The sequence below is a fragment of the Eucyclogobius newberryi genome, unplaced genomic scaffold (genome assembly GCF_026437365.1).
Source record: "Eucyclogobius newberryi isolate DKJ021-1_F unplaced genomic scaffold, fEucNew1.0.hap1 SCAF_55, whole genome shotgun sequence".
Lineage (NCBI taxonomy): Eukaryota > Metazoa > Chordata > Actinopteri > Gobiiformes > Gobiidae > Eucyclogobius > Eucyclogobius newberryi.
Genome location: NW_027316223.1, coordinates 524,368 through 546,132, shown reverse-complemented (window position 1 = coordinate 546,132; position 21,765 = coordinate 524,368). Strand labels below are relative to the sequence as shown.

Here is a 21,765-nt window from a genome sequence, read left to right as displayed (position 1 = left end):
GGGGTGGCTCTGGAGGTGCTCCGGGGGCTCCAGGGGGTGCTCAGTGGAGGCCATGCCCAGCCAGAGTGTCCCTTCCCCGGGGTGAGTCTGGAGGAGTGGGGGGTGGCTCTGGAGGTGCTCCGGGGGGCTCCAGGGGGTGCTTGGTGGAGGCCATGCCCAGCCAGAGTGGCCCTTCCCCGGGCAGAGTCTGGGGAGAGTGGGGGGGTGGCTCTGGGGGTGCTCCGGGGGCTCCAGGGGGTGCTCGGCGGAGGCCATGCCCAGCCAGAGTGGACCTTCCCCGGGGTGAGTCTGGGGAGAGTGGGGGGTGGCTCTGGAGGGTCTCCGGGGGCTCCAGGGGCTGCTCGGCGGAGGCCATGCCCAGCCAGAGTGTCCCTTCCCCGGGGTGAGTCTGGAGGAGTGGGGGGTGGCTCTGGAGGGTCTCCGGGGGCTCCAGGGGCTCCAGGGGGTGCTCAGCGGAGGCCATGCCCAGCCAGAGTGGCCCTTCCCCGGGGTGAGTCTGGGGAGAGTGGGGGGTGGCTCTGGAGGTGCTCCGGGGGCTCCAGGGGGTGCTCAGTGGAGGCCATGCCCAGCCAGATTAGCCCTTCCCCGGGGTGAGTTTGGAGGAGTGGGGGGTGGCTCTGGAGGAGCTCCAGGGGTTCCAGGGGGTGCTCGGCGGAGGCCATGCCCAGCCAGAGTGGCCCTTCCCCGGGCATAGTCTGGGGAGAGTGGGGGGTGGCTCTGGAGGTGCTCAGGGGGCTCCAGGGGGTGCTCAGTGGGGGCCATGCCCAGCCAGAGTTGCCCTTCCCCGGGGTGAGTCTGGAGGAGTGGGGGGTGGCTCTGGAGGTGCTCCGGGGGTTCCAGGGGGTGCTCGGCGGAGGCCATGCCCAGCCAGAGTGGCCCTTCCCCGGGCAGAGTCTGGGGAGAGTGGGGGGTGGCTCTGGAGGTGCTCCCGGGGCTCCAGGGGTTCCAGGGGGTGCTCAGTGGAGGCCATGCCCAGCCAGAGTGTCCCTTCCCCGGGGTGAGTCTGGGGAGAGTGGGGGGTGGCTCTGGGGGTGCTCCGGGGGCTCCAGGGGGTGCTCGGCGGAGGCCATGCCCAGCCAGAGTGTCCCTTCCCCGGGGTGAGTCTGGAGGAGTGGGGGGTGGCTCTGGAGGTGCTCCGGGGGCTCCAGGGGGTGCTTGGTGGAGACCATGCCCAGCCAGAGTGGCCCTTCCCCGGGGTCAGTCTGGGGAGAGTGGGGGGTGGCTCTGGAGGAGCTCCAGGGGTTCCAGGGGGTGCTCGGCGGAGGCCATGCACAGCCAGAGTGGCCCTTCCCCGGGCATAGTCTGGGGAGAGTGGGGGGTGGCTCTGGAGGTGCTCCGGGGGCTCCAGGGGGTGCTCAGTGGAGGCCATGCCCAGCCAGAGTGGCCCTTCCCCGGGGTGAGTCTGGAGGAGTGGGGGGTGGCTTTGGAGGGGCTCCAGGGGTTCCAGGGGGTGCTCGGCGGAGGCCATGCCCAGCCAGAGTGGCCCTTCCCCGGGCATAGTCTGGGGAGAGTGGGGGGTGGCTCTGGAGGTGCTCCGGGGGCTCCAGGGGGTGCTCAGTGGAGGCCATGCCCAGCCAGAGTGGCCCTTCCCCGGGCATAGTCTGGGGAGAGTGGGGGGTGGCTCTGGAGGTGCTCCGGGGGCTCCAGGGGGTGCTCAGTGGAGGCCATGCCCAGCCAGAGTTGCCCTTCCCCGGGCAGAGTCTGGAGGAGTGGGGGGTGGCTCTGGAGGTGCTCCGGGGGCTCCAGGGGTTCCAGGGGGTGCTCAGTGGGGGCCATGCCCAGCCAGAGTGGCCCTTCCCCGGGCAAAGTCTGGAGGAGTGGGGGGTGGCTCTGGAGGGGATCCAGGGGGTGCTCGGCGGAGGCCATGCCCAGCCAGAGTGGCCCTTCCCCGGGCATAGTCTGGGGAGAGTGAAGGGGGTGGCTCTGGAGGTGCTCCGGGGGCTCCAGGGGGTGCTCAGTGGAGGCCATGCCCAGCCAGAGTGGCCCTTCCCCGGGGTGAGTCTGGAGGAGTGGGGGGTGGCTCTGGAGGAGCTCCAGGGGTTCCAGGGGGTGCTCGGCGGAGGCCATGCCCAGCCAGAGTGGCCCTTCCCCGGGCATAGTCTGGGGAGAGTGGGGGGTGGCTCTGGAGGTGCTCCGGGGGCTCCAGGGGGTGCTCAGAGGAGGCCATGCCCAGCCAGAGTGGCCCTTCCCCGGGCATAGTCTGGGGAGAGTGGGGGGTGGCTTTGGAGGTGCTCCGGGGGCTCCAGGGGGTGCTCAGTGGAGGCCATGCCCAGCCAGAGTGTCCCTTCCCCGGGCAGAGTCTGGAGGAGTGGGGGGTGGCTGTGGAGGTGCTCCGGGGGCTCCAGGGGGTGCTCGGCGGAGGCCATGCCCAGCCAGATTGGCCCTTACCCGGGCATAGTCTGGGGAGAGTGGGGGGTGGCTCTGGAGGTGCTCCGGGGGCTCCAGGGGGTGCTCAGTGGAGGCCATGCCCAGCCAGAGTGTCCCTTCCCCGGGGTGAGTCTGGAGGAGTGGGGGGTGGCTCTGGAGGTGCTCCGGGGGGCTCCAGGGGGTGCTTGGTGGAGGCCATGCCCAGCCAGAGTGGCCCTTCCCCGGGCAGAGTCTGGGGAGAGTGGGGGGGTGGCTCTGGGGGTGCTCCGGGGGCTCCAGGGGGTGCTCGGCGGAGGCCATGCCCAGCCAGAGTGGACCTTCCCCGGGGTGAGTCTGGGGAGAGTGGGGGGTGGCTCTGGAGGGTCTCCGGGGGCTCCAGGGGCTGCTCGGCGGAGGCCATGCCCAGCCAGAGTGTCCCTTCCCCGGGGTGAGTCTGGAGGAGTGGGGGGTGGCTCTGGAGGGTCTCCGGGGGCTCCAGGGGCTCCAGGGGGTGCTCAGCGGAGGCCATGCCCAGCCAGAGTGGCCCTTCCCCGGGGTGAGTCTGGGGAGAGTGGGGGGTGGCTCTGGAGGTGCTCCGGGGGCTCCAGGGGGTGCTCAGTGGAGGCCATGCCCAGCCAGATTAGCCCTTCCCCGGGGTGAGTTTGGAGGAGTGGGGGGTGGCTCTGGAGGAGCTCCAGGGGTTCCAGGGGGTGCTCGGCGGAGGCCATGCCCAGCCAGAGTGGCCCTTCCCCGGGCATAGTCTGGGGAGAGTGGGGGGTGGCTCTGGAGGTGCTCAGGGGGCTCCAGGGGGTGCTCAGTGGGGGCCATGCCCAGCCAGAGTTGCCCTTCCCCGGGGTGAGTCTGGAGGAGTGGGGGGTGGCTCTGGAGGTGCTCCGGGGGTTCCAGGGGGTGCTCGGCGGAGGCCATGCCCAGCCAGAGTGGCCCTTCCCCGGGCAGAGTCTGGGGAGAGTGGGGGGTGGCTCTGGAGGTGCTCCCGGGGCTTCAGGGGTTCCAGGGGGTGCTCAGTGGAGGCCATGCCCAGCCAGAGTGGCCCTTCCCCGGGGTGAGTCTGGAGGAGTGGGGGGTGGCTCTGGAGGAGCTCCAGGGGTTCCAGGGGGTGCTCGGCGGAGGCCATGCCCAGCCAGAGTGGCCCTTCCCCGGGCATAGTCTGGGGAGAGTGGGGGGTGGCTCTGGAGGTGCTCCGGGGGCTCCAGGGGGTGCTCAGTGGAGGCCATGCCCAGCCAGAGTGGCCCTTCCCCGGGCAGAGTCTGGAGGAGTGGGGGGTGGCTCTGGAGGTGCTCCGGGGGCTCCAAGGGTTCCAGGGGGTGCTCAGTGGGGGCCATGCCCAGCCAGAGTGGCCCTTCCCCGGGCAAAGTCTGGCCGTGTGCGGGGTGGATGATCCCTGCTCCGCCTCACGCGAGTTCGAGACCGGCTGGGTGCCCTTTTATCCATGAGGCACTGCACTGCCTCCGGCAGCCGAGTTCGGGGCCCGGTGAGGGCTCCAGACTCCAGGGGCTCCGACCCGGAGCCTCCGACCCGCAGAAGGTGCTCCCTGGCCGGGCAAAGTCTGGCCGTGTGCGGGGTGGATGATCCCTGCTCCGCCTCACGCGAGTTCGAGACCGGCTGGGTGCCCTTTTATCCATGAGGCACTGCACTGCCTCCGGCAGCCGAGTTCGGGGCCCGGTGAGGGCTCCAGGCTCCAGGGGCTCCGACCCGGAGCCTCCGACCCGCAGAAGGTGCTCCCTGGCCGGGCAAAGTCTGGCCGTGTGCGGGGTGGATGATCCCTGCTCCGCCTCACGCGAGTTCGAGACCGGCTGGGTGCCCTTTTATCCATGAGGCACTGCACTGCCTCCGGCAGCCGAGTTCGGGGCCCGGTGAGGGCTCCAGGCTCCAGGGGCTCCGACCCGGAGCCTCCGACCCGCAGAAGGTGCTCTCTGGCCGGGCAAAGTCTGGCCGTGTGCGGGGTGGATGATCCCTGCTCCGCCTCACGCGAGTTCGAGACCGGCTGGGTGCCCTTTTATCCATGAGGCACTGCACTGCCTCCGGCAGCCGAGTTCGGGGCCCGGTGAGGGCTCCAGGCTCCAGGTGCTCCGACCCGGAGCCTCCGACCCGCAGAAGGTGCTCCCTGGCCGGGCAAAGTCTGGCCGTGTGCGGGGTGGATGATCCCTGCTCCGCCTCACGCGAGTTCGAGACCGGCTGGGTGCCCTTTTATCCATTAGGCACTGCACTGCCTCCGGCAGCCGAGTTCGGGGCCCGGTGAGGGCTCCAGGCTCCAGGGGCTCCGACCCGGAGCCTCCGACCCGCAGAAGGTGCTCCCTGGCCGGGCAAAGTCTGGCCGTGTGCGGGGTGGATGATCCCTGCTCCGCCTCACGCGAGTTCGAGACCGGCTGGGTGCCCTTTTATCCATGAGGCACTGCACTGCCTCCGGCAGCCGAGTTCGGGGCCCGGTGAGGGCTCCAGGCTCCAGGGGCTCCGACCCGGAGCCTCCGACCCGCAGAAGGTGCTCCCTGGCCGGGCAAAGTCTGGCCGTGTGCGGGGTGGATGATCCCTGCTCCGCCTCACGCGAGTTCGAGACCGGCTGGGTGCCCTTTTATCCATGAGGCACTGCACTGCCTCCGGCAGCCGAGTTCGGGGCCCGGTGAGGGCTCCAGGCTCCAGGGGCTCCGACCCGGAGCCTCCGACCCGCAGAAGGTGCTCCCTGGCCGGGCAAAGTCTGGCCGTGTGCGGGGTGGATGATCCCTGCTCCGCCTCACGCGAGTTCGAGACCGGCTGGGTGCCCTTTTATCCAAGAATCAACTGGAGTGTGGAGCTTCTACGGGCCTCCAGGGGCACTGCCGACCCAGAGCTGTGCCCCGGCTTCAGTTCTCTGTATCTCAGGAAGTTTTTTATTTATACATTTATTTCATCCATAATCTCTTGCGCCTAAAGGAACTGCTAAACTTGGTTCAATTACCACAGAATCCCAGTGTGCTATAGGCTGGCCACTGCTTGGTAGGAGTTTCCCGTACGTGAGTGACTGTTCCTTGCTTCCTTCACGCCCCGCTCAACCTCGTCTTCTTCTAAAGAGTTTGGCGCTGTCCTCAGAAGCTTTGGTCTTACTCAGCACCTGAGTGGCCCCACCAAGAGCAAAGGGCACACTCTGGACCTGCTAATGACAAAGCGGGTTAATATTTCAAATTACAGTGTGGTAAATGTTACTTTGTCTGATGGTTTCTGTATTTCTCCAGGTGCAATGAGTTTGCAGTCTTCTTTGCAAGACTCAGTTCAGAACATTAAAAATACCATTATTTGCAGATAACAAGCACGCAGCCAGCTAGACAACTGGAGTTAACCCATTTTGCATTTGTGGCTGACAAAACTTTCCAAGAGATCACCACAAGTCTGAATTCCACTACATGCTGTCTTTATGCATTGCCGACTAGATTTTTAAAGTCTATGGTGAGCAGTCTGTTGGCTCCAATCAATCAAAAAGTCAACATGTTGCTTGGATCTGGAATTTTCCCAAGATCCTTAAAACTGCAGTCATTAAGCCTCTCTTAAAGAAGAGCAGTCTTGATGCCACAGTGCTAAATAATTACCGGCCCATCTCAAACCTACTACTACTCAGTTGTCCATTCAAGTATGCAAATTATTTACAATGACAGAAAATGCGCTGCTGTTACAAATTGGAATAAGATGGAAAAGTATCCCTGCACACACAGATTAACTGCACTCTTTTCACTTTTTGATTCTCAGTTTGTTGGCAAGGAATGACTGATGTGGACTCATTTTGGATGAAAAACGTGTTTTGCGTTTATGGAAACGCACCATGGAAGGATGTATGGACTCTGTGGCGCAATGGATAGCGCATTGGACTTCTAGGCATAATTTGCAAGGGCATTTAAAGGTTGTGGGTTTGAGTCCCACCAGAGTCGCTAATGGTGAGAGAACATATTAGTTTTTTACAATGGAAAATCTGCTCGCTTTACTATCTGATGAAAGGCACTGCTGAACGAGGTTCAATTGCCAAGGGTGCTTGAAAAAGTTAGCAAATACATCGGCATTATGTCAAATAACATTATCTTGCAATTTTTCCTCAATATCCAGATTAACTGCAGTATATTGAGTGCGCAATAAATTGGCGAGAGTCGATTGATTGAAAGACTTCCAGTTTTTTTATAGCTACATTGGTACAGGGGATTTAGCTCAAAGGTAGAAAGATTGATGCCCTCGTTCTCCATTAAACACAGTTGATTGGACAGGGGCTGAACTTTCGAATGTTGCTGGCTCGCTTTAAAAAAAAAGATATTGCGGCTTGTCGAGTCACAAATATTTAATTGGGCGGGCTGTTTGTCTCTGTGGCGCAATTGGCCAGCGCGCTCTGCTGTTAACCTGGAGGTTGGTGGTTCGAGCCCACCCAGGGAAGATTGAAAGAGCTATCGCAGGCAAAATCTATGAGGTACCATTGGTCACTGAATATCTTGGTGAAACAGGTTAAAGTAGCATTTAAGAGGCTCTGTGGCTTAGATGGTTAAAGTGCCTGTCTAGTAAACAGGAGATCCAGGGTTCAAATCCCAGCAGTGCCTTAATGATAGCCTTTCAAGCAAATCAGTTGTTTACATGTACAGAAAACCTTATCACCCGAAAGAGCTCTTACATTTTGCAATTAGAGATTGAAAAGTATCCCTGAATAAACAGAGTAAATGCACTCTTTTCACTCCTTGTTTCTCAGTTTGATGGTAAGGGTTGATTGAATGATTGATTGATTGATTGATTGATTGATTGATTGATTGATTGATGTAGACCGTTTTCGGATGACTGTTTTGCTTTTGTGAAAAAGGGGAATCAGACAAAAGTTGCAAAGGCATTCAAAGGCTGTGAGTTCGAGACCCACCAAAGTTACTGTTGTAACCCCTGTTATCTACATTGGTAAATAGGAAAGCATGCTTGTGTTATTAACTGATGAAAGGAACTGCTAAACTTGGTTCAATTACCACAGAATCCCAGTGTGCTATAGGCTGGCCACTGCTTGGTAGGAGTTTCCCGTACGTGAGTGACTGTTCCTTCCTTCCTTCACGCCCCGCTCAACCTCGTCTTCTTCTAAAGAGTTTGGCACTTTCCTCAGAAGCTTTGGTCTTACTCAGCACCTGAGTGGCCCCACCAAGGGCAAAGGGCACACTCTGGACCTGCTAATGACAAAGCGGGTTAATATTTCAAATTCCAGTGTGGTAAATGTTACTTTTTCTGATGGTTTCTGTATTTCTCCAGGTGCAATGAGTTTGCAGTCTTCTTTGCAAGACTCAGTTCAGAACATTGAAAATACCATTATTTGCAGAAAACAAGCACGCAGCCAGCTAGACAACTGGAGTTAACCCATTTTGCATTTGTGGCTGACAAAAGTGTCCAAGAGATCACCACAAGTCTGAATTCCACTACATGCTGTCTTTATGCATTGCCGACTAGATTTTTAGAGTCTATGATGAGCAGTCTGTTGGCTCCAATCAATCAAAAAGTCAACATGTTGCTTGGATCTGGAATTTTCCTAAGATCCTTAAAACTGCAGTCATTAAGCCTCTCTTAAAGAAGAGCAGTCTTGATGCCACAGTGCTAAATAATTACCGGCCCATCTCAAACCTACTACTACTCAGTTGTCCATTCAAGTATGCAAATTATTTACAACGACAGAAAATGCGCTGCTGTTACAAATTGGAATAAGATGGAAAAGTATCCCTGCACACACAGATTAACTGCACTCTTTTCACTTTTTGATTCTCAGTTTGTTGGCAAGGAATGACTGATGTGGACTCATTTTGGATGAAAAACGTGTTTTGCGTTTGTGGAAACGCACCATGGAAGGATGTATGGACTCTGTGGCGCAATGGATAGCGCATTGGACTTCTAGGCATAATTTGCAAGGGCATTCAAAGGTTGTGGGTTTGAGTCCCACCAGAGTTGCTAATGGTGAGAGAACATATTAGTTTTTTACAATGGAAAATCTGCTCGCTTTACTATCTGATGAAAGGCACTGCTGAACGAGGTTCAATTGCCAAGGGTGCTTGAAAAAGTAAGCAAATACATCGGCATTATGTCAAATAACATTATCTTGCAATTTTTCCTCAATATCCAGATTAACTGCAGTATATTGAGTGCGCAATAAATTGGCGAGAGTCGATTGATTGAAAGACTTCCAGTTTTTTTATAGCTACATTGGTACAGGGGATTTAGCTCAAAGGTAGAAAGATTGATGCCCTCGTTCTCCATTAAACACAGTTGATTGGACAGGGGCTGAACTTTCGAATGTTGCTGGCTCGCTTTAAAAAAAAAGATATTGCGGCTTGTCGAGTCACAAATATTTAATTGGGCGGGCTGTTTGTCTCTGTGGCGCAATTGGCCAGCGCGCTCTGCTGTTAACCTGGAGGTTGGTGGTTCGAGCCCACCCAGGGAAGATTGAAAGAGCTATCGCAGGCAAAATCTATGAGGTAACATTGGTCACTGAATATCTTGGTGAAACAGGTTAAAGTAGCATTTAAGAGGCTCTGTGGCTTAGATGGTCAAAGTGCCTGTCTAGTAAACAGGAGATCCAGGGTTCAAATCCCAGCAGTGCCTTAATGATAGCCTTTCAAGCAAATCAGTTGTTTACATGTACAGAAAACCTTATCACCCGAAAGAGCTCTTACATTTTGCAATTAGAGATTGAAAAGTATCCCTGAATAAACAGAGTAAATGCACTCTTTTCACTCCTTGTTTCTCAGTTTGATGGTAAGGGTTGATTGAATGATTGATTGATTGATTGATTGATTGATTGATTGATGTAGACCGTTTTCGGATGACTGTTTTGCTTTTGTGAAAAAGGGGAATCAGACAAAAGTTGCAAAGGCATTCAAAGGCTGTGAGTTCGAGACCCACCAAAGTTACTGTTGTAACCCCTGTTATCTACATTGGTAAATAGGAAAGCCTGCTTGTGTTATTAACTGATGAAAGGAACTGCTAAACTTGGTTCAATTACCACAGAATCCCAGTGTGCTATAGGCTGGCCACTGCTTGGTAGGAGTTTCCCGTACGTGAGTGACTGTTCCTTCCTTCCTTCACGCCCCGCTCAACCTCGTCTCCTTCTAAAGAGTTTGGCACTGTCCTCAGAAGCTTTGGTCTTACTCAGCACCTGAGTGGCCCCACCAAGGGCAAAGGGCACACTCTGGACCTGCTAATGACAAAGCGGGTTAATATTTCAAATTCCAGTGTGGTAAATGTTACTTTGTCTGATGGTTTCTGTATTTCTCCAGGTGCAATGAGTTTGCAGTCTTCTTTGCAAGACTCAGTTCAGAACATTGAAAATACCATTATTTGCAGATAACAAGCACGCAGCCAGCTAGACAACTGGAGTTAACCCATTTTGCATTTGTGGCTGACAAAAGTGTCCAAGAGATCACCACAAGTCTGAATTCCACTACATGCTGTCTTTATGCATTGCCGACTAGATTTTTAGAGTCTATGGTGAGCAGTCTGTTGGCTCCAATCAATCAAAAAGTCAACATGTTGCTTGGATCTGGAATTTTCCCAAGATCCTTAAAACTGCAGTCATTAAGCCTCTCTTAAAGAAGAGCAGTCTTGATGCCACAGTGCTAAATAATTACCGGCCCATCTCAAACCTACTACTACTCAGTTGTCCATTCAAGTATGCAAATTATTTACAACGACAGAAAATGCGCTGCTGTTACAAATTGGAATAAGATGGAAAAGTATCCCTGCACACACAGATTAACTGCACTCTTTTCACTTTTTGATTCTCAGTTTGTTGGCAAGGAATGACTGATGTGGACTCATTTTGGATGAAAAACGTGTTTTGCGTTTGTGGAAACGCACCATGGAAGGAAGTATGGACTCTGTGGCGCAATGGATAGCGCATTGGACTTCCAGGCATAATTTGCAAGGGCATTCAAAGGTTGTGGGTTTGAGTCCCACCAGAGTCGCTAATGGTGAGAGAACATATTAGTTTTTTACAATGGAAAATCTGCTCGCTTTACTATTTGATGAAAGGCACTGCTGAACGAGGTTCAATTGCCAAGGGTGCTTGAAAAAGTAAGCAAATACATCGGCATTATGTCAAATAACATTATCTTGCAATTTTTCCTCAATATCCAGATCAACTGCAGTATATTGAGTGCGCAATAAATTGGCGAGAGTCGATTGATTGAAAGACTTCCAGTTTTTTTATAGCTACATTGGTACAGGGGATTTAGCTCAAAGGTAGAAAGATTGATGCCCTCGCTCTCCATTAAACACAGTTGATTGGACAGGGGCTGAACTTTCGAATGTTGCTGGCTCGCTTTAAAAAAAAAGATATTGCGGCTTGTCGAGTCGCAAATATTTAATTGGGCGGGCTGTTTGTCTCTGTGGCGCAATTGGCCAGCGCGCTCTGCTGTTAACCTGGAGGTTGGTGGTTCGAGCCCACCCAGAGAAGATTGAAAGAGCTATCGCAGGCAAAATCTATGAGGTAACATTGGTCACTGAATATCTTGGTGAAACAGGTTAAAGTAGCATTTAAGAGGATCTGTGGCTTAGATGGTCAAAGTGCCTGTCTGGTAAACAGGAGATCCAGGGTTCAAATCCCAGCAGTGCGTTAATGATAGCCTTTCAAGCAAATCAGTTGTTTACATGTACAGAAAACCTTATCACCCGAAAGAGCTCTTACATTTTGCAATTAGAGATTGAAAAGTATCCCTGAATAAACAGAGTAAATGCATTCTTTTCACTCCTTGTTTCTCAGTTTGATGGTAAGGATTGATTGAATGATTGATTGATTGATTGATTGATGTAGACCGTTTTCGGATGACTGTTCTGCTTTCGTGAAAAAGGGGAATCAGACAAAAGTTGCAAAGGCATTCAAAGGCTGTGAGTTCAAGACCCACCAGAGTCACTGTTCTAACCCCTGTTATCTACATTGGTAAATAGGAAAGCCTGCTTGTGTTATTAACTGATGAAAGGAACTGCTAAACTTGGTTCAATTACCACAGAATCCCAGTGTGCTATAGGCTGGCCACTGCTTGGTAGGAGTTTCCCGTACGTGTGTGACTGTTCCTTCCTTCCTTCACGCCCCGCTCAACCTCGTCTTCTTCTAAAGAGTTTGGCGCTGTCCTCAGAAGCTTTGGTCTTACTCAGCACCTGAGTGGCCCCACAGAGGGCAAAGGGCACACTCTGGACCTGCTAATGACAAAGCGGGTTAATATTCGGCAGGAGTTATTAAAAGTTGGTTTAATAACTGTAAAGAGACTAAAAATCTTGGGAGATATACAAGATAAGCATTTGTAAAGAAACTTGGAAAGACCTTTTTTCCACATCAAATTTTACAGTTCTTCAACCACACATGAAGAGTCACCTGAACAGGGACTTGAACCCTGGACCCTCAGATTAAAAGTCTGATGCTCTACCGACTGATGGACGCATCATATGGCAATGGCATACAGTACATACATTGGCCATTCTCTCACCTTAGCCAGCACAACAGCCCAGAGGCAGCCATGAAGACACGTGAAGAGGATCCATTGCGTTGTCAGTGCAGGCAAATAAATGAACCATTTTATTGTCACCACTTGTGCTTCTTCATGTTCCTCATTTGGTTTGTCTTGTCAAAAATAGGAATTGTACTGCAGCAATCATGACTCTTGTTCCAAGTTTTATTTCCAATTAGACCTCAACCAGAGCCACTGTCTGTCTGCAATTCACAGAAAGTGCTTCATAGTTGGATTGTAGTTTTAGCTTCGCCCCCACTTGAATTGAATATTTTTGTATGGGTACTTTCTTTGTGTGTGAGTATTTTTCATTCTGATCATTTTTGCCAGAGTTCATTTCTATACAGCTACTTTTTGCTAAGGTAACATTTTGATCCAAGTCGTGTCTACCCTTGCCCTCATGTGCTATGTCTGTGTGCATTTAATAGTGCAATTATTTGTAAAATGGCTTATGATTTTCATATTTTGGCTAATAAATAAAAGTAGATCCTGATTACCTAGTCTTGATCAATGTTCGTGTAGTTCTGCACCTTTATAATGTAGCTCCAATTTGAGCTATGTGAAAGACAGTTACACAAAAGACTTGCAAAACAAATAGTAGATTTACTCAACAGGGCAAATCAAAGAGAGCAGCCATGTAGAATGCAGGCACATGCTCTGTGGTTTCATTGTGTAGAGGTCATCACATCTGCTTTACACGCAGAAGGTCCTGGGTTCGATCCCCAGTGAAACCAGCTGTGTGTTTCATGCAAACTCTCATTGACTTTGAGCATGCTGTTGGTGCTTTAAAGCTCCATGACTTTACTGTGCCCCTCTTGCATACTGAAATAAAAGCTTCATCTGTTGAGCTCATATTGTGTTCAATAGCTACAGCGTACCTATCATCTTGTATCTTTCATTCAGTCCTCTAATTCTTTCAACAAGGTTTAAAGAAATGCGCTTTCTATGTTCTCATGCAGAAATCTGGGGATGAACCAGGGACTTCTAGATCTTCAGTCTATCGCTCTGCCAAATGAGTTATTTTGGTAAGGACAGCTGGTGGGTTCATGTCTTAAACAGGAACCTACTTATACACCCCAAGCATTTGATATTTGCTGGATGCCAATGGAAATGCGTGTGCACAATCTCTCTAGGTAACTTTGCTGTGGGTTGGTTATCAATCTGATATGATTTAAAACACACGTTCAAGGGTGTTTTTTACATAGGGGGACAATGTGAAGATTGTTGCGTCATTCCACCCCAAATTCTGTCAACAAGTCGGCAGGAGTTATTAAAAGTTGGTTTAATTAAAACCCTTTAAGCGCCAAAGTCGCAGAAATGCGACTTTACCGTACAAGGAAATTTATGAAATAATAGTAGAAAATGAATCACTTCAGTCATTGGTCGGTTCGGTGCAACTTCCTCTTATTAGCCAGGTATGATCTAGGGCAGATCCGGTAAGGAAAAAAATGGCCGGAGGAAGTACACGTGGCATGCAATTTACAGCAGATTCTGACTCTGAAGGAAATTATCTCCCCGAGAGTGACGATGGATTTCCAAGTGGAGATGAAGGGACTTCGAAACAACGGACAGGTGCAAAGGACAGACGGAGGTGAGGAACCAGTGGAACCAGTGGCTGCAGTAAAACTTGCCCGGTGGATGAGAGCTGGGACATGCTGAGAGAGGTCGAGGTATTTGAGGCATGGATCAAACCTTTTGAAGACCCAGTTGGCTACACAGGAGAGATGGATCTGACGGATGCTAATCCATTTGATATTCTGTCACTCTTTCTGACCGATCAGTTTTGGACTTTCATTACTGATGAGACAAATAGATATGCACATCCGTGTATGGCACCTATGATTCTGAAGCCACATTCAAGATTTCTTGAGTGGTATGATGTATCAGTCACCGAAATGAAAGCTTTCTTCGCTTTGCATCTCTCCATGGGCCTTGTTGAGAAACCTGAAATCGAGGATTACTGGGGAACATTTTGGCTTACACAAACGCCTGGATTTGGAAATGTAATGTCAAGAAACAGATTTGAAATCATTCTTTCGTTCTTTCATTTTGTCAACAATAATGATTATGTGAGAACAGGCGAGCCCGGGCACGATAAACTGTTCAAAGTCCGCCCAATAATAGATTTGATTATTCCCAAATTTGCAGCAGTTTACAGTCCAATCAAGGAGCTTTCTTTAGATGAAATGACAATAGCTTTCAAGGGGAGATCTTCACTAAAATGTTACTCTCCGAATAAACCTGACAAATATGGCTATAGAGTGTATGCCCTGAGTGAAAGCTGTTCAGGGTATGTTTTGCGCTGGTCAATGCACACTGGACAGTACAAAAATAATGCAAGCAACATCAGTGCAACACACGCAGTTGTCCGTGAGTTGGTTTCTCCCTTTACGGGCAAAGGACACGAGATTTACATGGACAGTTACTATACCTCGCCTGTAATTGCAAATGAATTAGCAGATTTGGAAACTGGACTGTGTGGGACGGTAAGGATTACCAGGTTGGGGATGCCAAAATGCCTTGGTAAAAGTGTCTTACAGCTGAAAAAAGGAGATGACCCAGTTTTTTGCAGAAAGGGAAAACTCCTGGCTTGTGCTTGGCACGATACTAAACGTCTCACCATGTTGTCCACAGTCTATGGAAATGATTGTGTTCAGAGGAGGATCCGATCCAAGACAGATGACACTGGCTTCCGTGACATCAAAAGACCTGTATGTGTCGACCAGTACAACGCCTACATGGGTGGAGTGGACACTGCTGACCAGAGGATGAAGACATACCTCTTTCCACACAGGTCCCGGAAATGGTATCATCGCATATTCAATGCCATTATAAGCATAAGTATTGTCAACTCACACATCATATACACCAAATCCACTCCAGGCCCACACAAACCTTTAAAGGTTTACATTCAGAACATTATTGATGCATTACTGGCTGATCACTCCAAAAAACAAGAGAGGCGCTCAAGACCGGAGGGTGAAATGCCACAGAGACTCACAGAGCGTCATTGGCTTTGTCAAGCAGAGGGACGTCCAGACTGCGCCGTGTGCTCTGACCGCTCTCGTACCAAAGGCAGGCGGCAAACAAAGTACAGGTGCCGTCAGTGTGGCGTTTGTGCGGTTCCATGCAACGAGAGATACCATACGCTAAAAAACTTTAAATGCTGTCATTTGGATATGTAAAAGTGCAGGGTACCTTGACCCTGGATGGACATCTTTTCTGTGATGGCTCTCTCCTTTCTTCACTGCTTTCTCCACAACCTGCCTGGCACCAATGATGGATGTATAAGTTGGAAAAATAAAAAAAATGAAAAAAATACATAATAAATACCGTGTTTGTCATCATTTGGTCAGAACTTGTAATCAGGGCCCGAGTTTGAAGATGTGAGCAAAAGGGGTGAAAATGGGTTAAAATGTGAAAAAACACCAAAATGAGCAAAATGAAATAATCCCCCATCATCAGTGCACTGTTTGCCCCCAGAAAAGCACTCCCCTGGGGCCTGGAGGTGATCTGACCACCAGAATATAGTACCATATACCCCTGCTGGACTTAGAAAAAAAACCGAGCTTCCAGCCAATAGTACACTATACCCGAGGGACTCTGTCGTTTTTCGGCAATAGTACACTATACCCGAGGGACTCTGTCGTTTTTCGGCAATAGTACACTATACCCGAGGGACTCTGTCGTTTTTCGGCAATAGTACACTATACCCGAGGGACTCTGTCGTTTTTCGGCAATAGTACACTATACCCGAGGGACTCTGTCGTTTTTCGGCAATAGTACACTATACCCGAGGGACTCTGTCGTTTTTCGGCAATAGTACACTATACCCGAGGGACTCTGTCATTTTTCGGCAATAGTACACTATACCCGAGCGACTCTGTCGTTTTTCCGGGCCGTAGTATGAAGTTGTGAGCAAAAGGGGTGAAAATGGGTTAAAATGTGAAAAAACACCAAAATGAGCAAAATGAAATAATCCCCCATCATCAGTGCACTGTTTGCCCCCAGAAAAGCACTCCCCTGGGGCCTGGAGGTGATCTGACCATCATAGTATAGCACCATATGCCCCTGAGGGACTTAGAGTAAAAACCGAAATAGTACACTATACCTGAAAAGACTCTGTCATTTTTCGGCAATAGTACACTATACCCGAGCGACTCTGTCGTTTTTCCGGGCCGTAGTATGAAGTTGTGAGCAAAAGGGGTGAAAATGGGTTAAAATGTGAAAAAACACCAAAATGAGCAAAATGAAATAATCCCCCATCATCAGTGACTTGTTTGCCCCTAGAAAAGCACTCCCCTGGGGCCTGGAGGTGATCTGACCATCATAGTATAGCACCATATGCCCCTGAGGGACTTAGAGTAAAAACCAAAATAGTACACTATACCTGAAAAGACTCTGTCATTTTTCGGCAATAGTACACTATACCCGAGCGACTCTGTCGTTTTTCCGGGCCGTAGTATGAAGTTGTGAGCAAAAGGGGTGAAAATGGGTTAAAATGTGAAAAAACACCAAAATGAGCCAAATGAAATAATCCCCCATCATCAGTGCACTGTTTGCCCCCAGAAAAGCACTCCCCTGGGGCCTGGAGGTGATCTGACCATCATAGTATAGCACCATATGCCCCTGAGGGACTTAGAGTAAAAACCGAAATAGTACACTATACCTGAAAAGACTCTGTCATTTTTCGGCAATAGTACACTATACCCGAGCGACTCTGTCGTTTTTCCGGGCCGTAGTATGAAGTTGTGAGCAAAAGGGGTGAAAATGGGTTAAAATGTGAAAAAACACCAAAATGAGCAAAATGAAATAATCCCCCATCATCAGTGCACTGTTTGACCCCAGAAAAGCACTCCCCTGGGGCCTGGAGGTGATCTGACCATCATAGTATAGCACCATATGCCCCTGAGGGACTTAGAGTAAAAACCGAAATAGTACACTATACCTGAAAAGACTCTGTCATTTTTCGGCAATAGTACACTATACCCAAGCGACTCTGTCGTTTTTCCGGGCCGTAGTATGAAGTTGTGAGCAAAAGGGGTGAAAATGGGTTAAAATGTGAAAAAACACCAAAATGAGCCAAATGAAATAATCCCCCATCATCAGTGCACTGTTTGCCCCCAGAAAAGCACTCCCCTGGGGCCTGGAGGTGATCTGACCATCATAGTATAGCACCATATGCCCCTGAGGGACTTAGAGTAAAAACCGAAATAGTACACTATACCTGAAAAGACTCTGTCATTTTTCGGCAATAGTACACTATACCCGAGCGACTCTGTCGTTTTTCCGGGCCGTAGTATGAAGTTGTGAGCAAAAGGGGTGAAAATGGGTTAAAATGTGAAAAAACACCAAAATGAGCAAAATGAAATAATCCCCCATCATCAGTGCACTGTTTGCCCCCAGAAAAGCACTCCCCTGGGGCCTGGAGGTGATCTGACCATCAGAGTATAGCACCATGTGCCCCTGAGGGACTTAGAGTAAAAACCGAAATAGTACACTATACCTGAAAAGACTCTGTCATTTTTCGGCAATAGTACACTATACCCAAGCGACTCTGTCGTTTTTCCGGGCCGTAGTATGAAGTTGTGAGCAAAAGGGGTGAAAATGGGTTAAAATGTGAAAAAACACCAAAATGAGCCAAATGAAATAATCCCCCATCATCAGTGCACTGTTTGCCCCCAGAAAAGCACTCCCCTGGGGCCTGGAGGTGATCTGACCATCATAGTATAGCACCATATGCCCCTGAGGGACTTAGAGTAAAAACCGAAATAGTACACTATACCTGAAAAGACTCTTGTCATTTTTCGGCAATAGTACACTATACCCGAGCGACTCTGTCGTTTTTCCGGGCCGTAGTATGAAGTTGTGAGCAAAAGGGGTGAAAATGGGTTAAAATGTGAAAAAACACCAAAATGAGCCAAATGAAATAATCCCCCATCATCAGTGCACTGTTTGCCCCCAGAAAAGCACTCCCCTGGGGCCTGGAGGTGATCTGACCATCATAGTATAGCACCATATGCCCCTGAGGGACTTAGAGTAAAAACCGAAATAGTACACTATACCTGAAAAGACTCTGTCATTTTTCGGCAATAGTACACTATACCCGAGCGACTCTGTCGTTTTTCCGGGCCGTAGTATGAAGTTGTGAGCAAAAGGGGTGAAAATGGGTTAAAATGTGAAAAAACACCAAAATGAGCCAAATGAAATAATCCCCCATTATCAGTGCACTGTTTGCCCCCAGAAAAGCACTCCCCTGGGGCCTGGAGGTGATCTGACCATCATAGTATAGCACCATATGCCCCTGAGGGACTTAGAGTAAAAACCGAAATAGTACACTATACCTGAAAAGACTCTGTCATTTTTCGGCAATAGTACACTATACCCGAGCGACTCTGTCGTTTTTCCGGGCCGTAGTATGAAGTTGTGAGCAAAAGGGGTGAAAATGGGTTAAAATGTGAAAAAACACCAAAATGAGCAAAATGAAATAATCCCCCATCATCAGTGCACTGTTTGACCCCAGAAAAGCACTCCCCTGGGGCCTGGAGGTGATCTGACCATCATAGTATAGCACCATATGCCCCTGAGGGACTTAGAGTAAAAACCGAAATAGTACACTATACCTGAAAAGACTCTGTCATTTTTCGGCAATAGTACACTATACCCAAGCGACTCTGTCGTTTTTCCGGGCCGTAGTATGAAGTTGTGAGCAAAAGGGGTGAAAATGGGTTAAAATGTGAAAAAACACCAAAATGAGCCAAATGAAATAATCCCCCATCATCAGTGCACTGTTTGCCCCCAGAAAAGCACTCCCCTGGGGCCTGGAGGTGATCTGACCATCATAGTATAGCACCATATGCCCCTGAGGGACTTAGAGTAAAAACCGAAATAGTACACTATACCTGAAAAGACTCTGTCATTTTTCGGCAATAGTACACTATACCCGAGCGACTCTGTCGTTTTTCCGGGCCGTAGTATGAAGTTGTGAGCAAAAGGGGTGAAAATGGGTTAAAATGTGAAAAAACACCAAAATGAGCAAAATGAAATAATCCCCCATCATCAGTGCACTGTTTGCCCCCAGAAAAGCACTCCCCTGGGGCCTGGAGGTGATCTGACCATCAGAGTATAGCACCATATGCCCCTGAGGGACTTAGAGTAAAAACCGAAATAGTACACTATACCTGAAAAGACTCTGTCATTTTTCGGCAATAGTACACTATACCCGAGCGACTCTGTCGTTTTTCCGGGCCGTAGTATGAAGTTGTGAGCAAAAGGGGTGAAAATGGGTTAAAATGTGAAAAAACACCAAAATGAGCCAAATGAAATAATCCCCCATCATCAGTGCACTGTTTGCCCCCAGAAAAGCACTCCCCTGGGGCCTGGAGGTGATCTGACCATCATAGTATAGCACCATATGCCCCTGAGGGACTTAGAGTAAAAACCGAAATAGTACACTATACCTGAAAAGACTCTTGTCATTTTTCGGCAATAGTACACTATACCCGAGCGACTCTGTCGTTTTTCCGGGCCGTAGTATGAAGTTGTGAGCAAAAGGGGTGAAAATGGGTTAAAATGTGAAAAAACACCAAAATGAGCCAAATGAAATAATCCCCCATCATCAGTGCACTGTTTGCCCCCAGAAAAGCACTCCCCTGGGGCCTGGAGGTGATCTGACCATCATAGTATAGCACCATATGCCCCTGAGGGACTTAGAGTAAAAACCGAAATAGTACACTATACCTGAAAAGACTCCGTCATTTTTCGGCAATAGTACACTATACCCGAGCGACTCTGTCGTTTTTCCGGGCCGTAGTATGAAGTTGTGAGCAAAAGGGGTGAAAATGGGTTAAAATGTGAAAAAACACCAAAATGAGCCAAATGAAATAATCCCCCATTATCAGTGCACTGTTTGCCCCCAGAAAAGCACTCCCCTGGGGCCTGGAGGTGATCTGACCATCATAGTATAGCACCATATGCCCCTGAGGGACTTAGAGTAAAAACCGAAATAGTACACTATACCTGAAAAGACTCTTGTCATTTTTCGGCAATAGTACACTATACCCGAGCGACTCTGTCGTTTTTCCGGGCCGTAGTATGAAGTTGTGAGCAAAAGGGGTGAAAATGGGTTAAAATGTGAAAAAACACCAAAATGAGCCAAATGAAATAATCCCCCATCATCAGTGCACTGTTTGCCCCCAGAAAAGCACTCCCCTGGGGCCTGGAGGTGATCTGACCATCATAGTATAGCACCATATGCCCCTGAGGGACTTAGAGTAAAAACCGAAATAGTACACTATACCTGAAAAGACTCTGTCATTTTTCGGCAATAGTACACTATACCCGAGCGACTCTGTCGTTTTTCCGGGCCGTAGTATGAAGTTGTGAGCAAAAGGGGTGAAAATGGGTTAAAATGTGAAAAAACACCAAAATGAGCCAAATGAAATAATCCCCGATTATCAGTGCACTGTTTGCCCCCAGAAAAGCACTCCCCTGGGGCCTGGAGGTGATCTGACCATCATAGTATAGCACCATATGCCCCTGAGGGACTTAGAGTAAAAACCGAAATAGTACACTATACCTAAAGACTCTGTCGTTTTTCGGCAATAGTACACTATATACCATTGGACTTAGTCGTTTTTTGGGCTCGTGGAAATAAGCGTTCAGCTCAAGAGTCCCGGGCTAAATCACGCTGCTCCCGAGAAATTCCTACGCTGCTCTCACGCGGGATGTGCAAAATGGTAATGCTGGGAGGGACGGGCGGGCGGTTTTTGAGAATGACGTTTTTCGCAATCGAAACAGGTACATTTCCTGGTTGTGCGGCTACCGGGGGAGGAGCTCGTTTGACGGCCACACGAGAACCGCGATCGATGGGCCCCGTTCTGGTTTTATCCAGCTTCCAAGGCTCCTTCACAGCCGTAATCTCAAGTCATGGTTCGGAGGTGCGGAGGTGAGCGTCGGATCACAGAGCCTCTGAATGGAGCCCCGCGCTCCGCGCTCCTCCGCGCTCTAAGCGCCGCTCAGACCGGGCATGAGAGGGTCTATTTTCGGCTTGATTTTACCAGACTCGCGGGCACTTCCAGAAGCTTGCTGTTTGCTCTGATTGCTCGGGGCAGAGCACAGTGTCACGCCGACCACGGGCTGTACGTGGAGGTGAGAGCTGGTTGTAAGGCGGATCATGGAGCCTCTGAATGAGCCCCGCACTCCTCCCGCTCTTAGCGCCGCCCAGACCCGGCATGAGAGGGTCTATTTTCGGCTTGATTTTACCAGACTCCGGGGCACTTCCAGGCTGACAACGGGCTGTACGCGGAGGTGAGTGCTGGTTGGAGATGCTGGGAATTGAACCCAGGACCTCATACATGCTAAGCATGAGCTCTAAAATGATAGAATGGACAAAAACAATCAATAAGATAAGATAAGATCAGATCAGATCAGATCAGATCAGATCAGATAAGATAAGATATTCCTTTATTGTCCCACATGGGCACGATGGGTTCATACACAGGCCCCAGATGTACAAGGTTGTGGTCCGAGCTGCCCAGGGGAGGGAGGGGGAAAGAGGAATAAGCCTCCTTGGTGTTGGCAAAAAACAAGTCCAATGTTCTATTGTTTCTGGTGGGGCAGGTAACATACTGGGTGTATGTTGGTAGAACAGAAGAGGGAGAAGCGTGGTTAAAGTCACCAGAGACGAGGGAGAGAGCCTGTGGGTGCTGTGTTTGCAGCCTACAAGTGCAGGAGAGCAGTGCTTCACAAGCATATTCAGCATTGGCAGACGGGGCCACATAGACTGCGATCAAAATCACATGTGAGAACTCCCGGGGCAGATAATATATCTTTTCTTCCCGCATTCTCTCGTTCTGTCCGCCCGCAGCAGATGAAAATTGTCCAAACCTACAATAGAGTCTGGCATTTCTGCTGTTAACCAGGTCTCTGTGAA

General features: G+C 50.2%; 4 non-coding genes across 4 annotated transcripts; all 4 read left to right on the top strand.

The window, feature by feature from the left end:
* Positions 1–6,169: 6,169 nt before the first annotated feature.
* Positions 6,170–6,260, top strand: trnar-ucu (transfer RNA arginine (anticodon UCU)). Its single transcript is given in 2 exon segments — positions 6,170–6,206; positions 6,225–6,260. It is a non-coding gene; the product is annotated as a tRNA-Arg (tRNA).
* Positions 6,261–8,189: 1,929 nt separating this feature from the next.
* On the top strand, positions 8,190–8,280 carry trnar-ucu (transfer RNA arginine (anticodon UCU)). Its single transcript is given in 2 exon segments — positions 8,190–8,226; positions 8,245–8,280. It is a non-coding gene; the product is annotated as a tRNA-Arg (tRNA).
* Positions 8,281–10,201: 1,921 nt separating this feature from the next.
* Positions 10,202–10,292, top strand: trnag-ucc (transfer RNA glycine (anticodon UCC)). Its single transcript is given in 2 exon segments — positions 10,202–10,238; positions 10,257–10,292. It is a non-coding gene; the product is annotated as a tRNA-Gly (tRNA).
* Positions 10,293–12,492: 2,200 nt separating this feature from the next.
* On the top strand, positions 12,493–12,565 carry trnav-uac (transfer RNA valine (anticodon UAC)). The gene has a single exon. It is a non-coding gene; the product is annotated as a tRNA-Val (tRNA).
* The last annotated feature ends 9,200 nt before the right edge of the window (positions 12,566–21,765 follow it).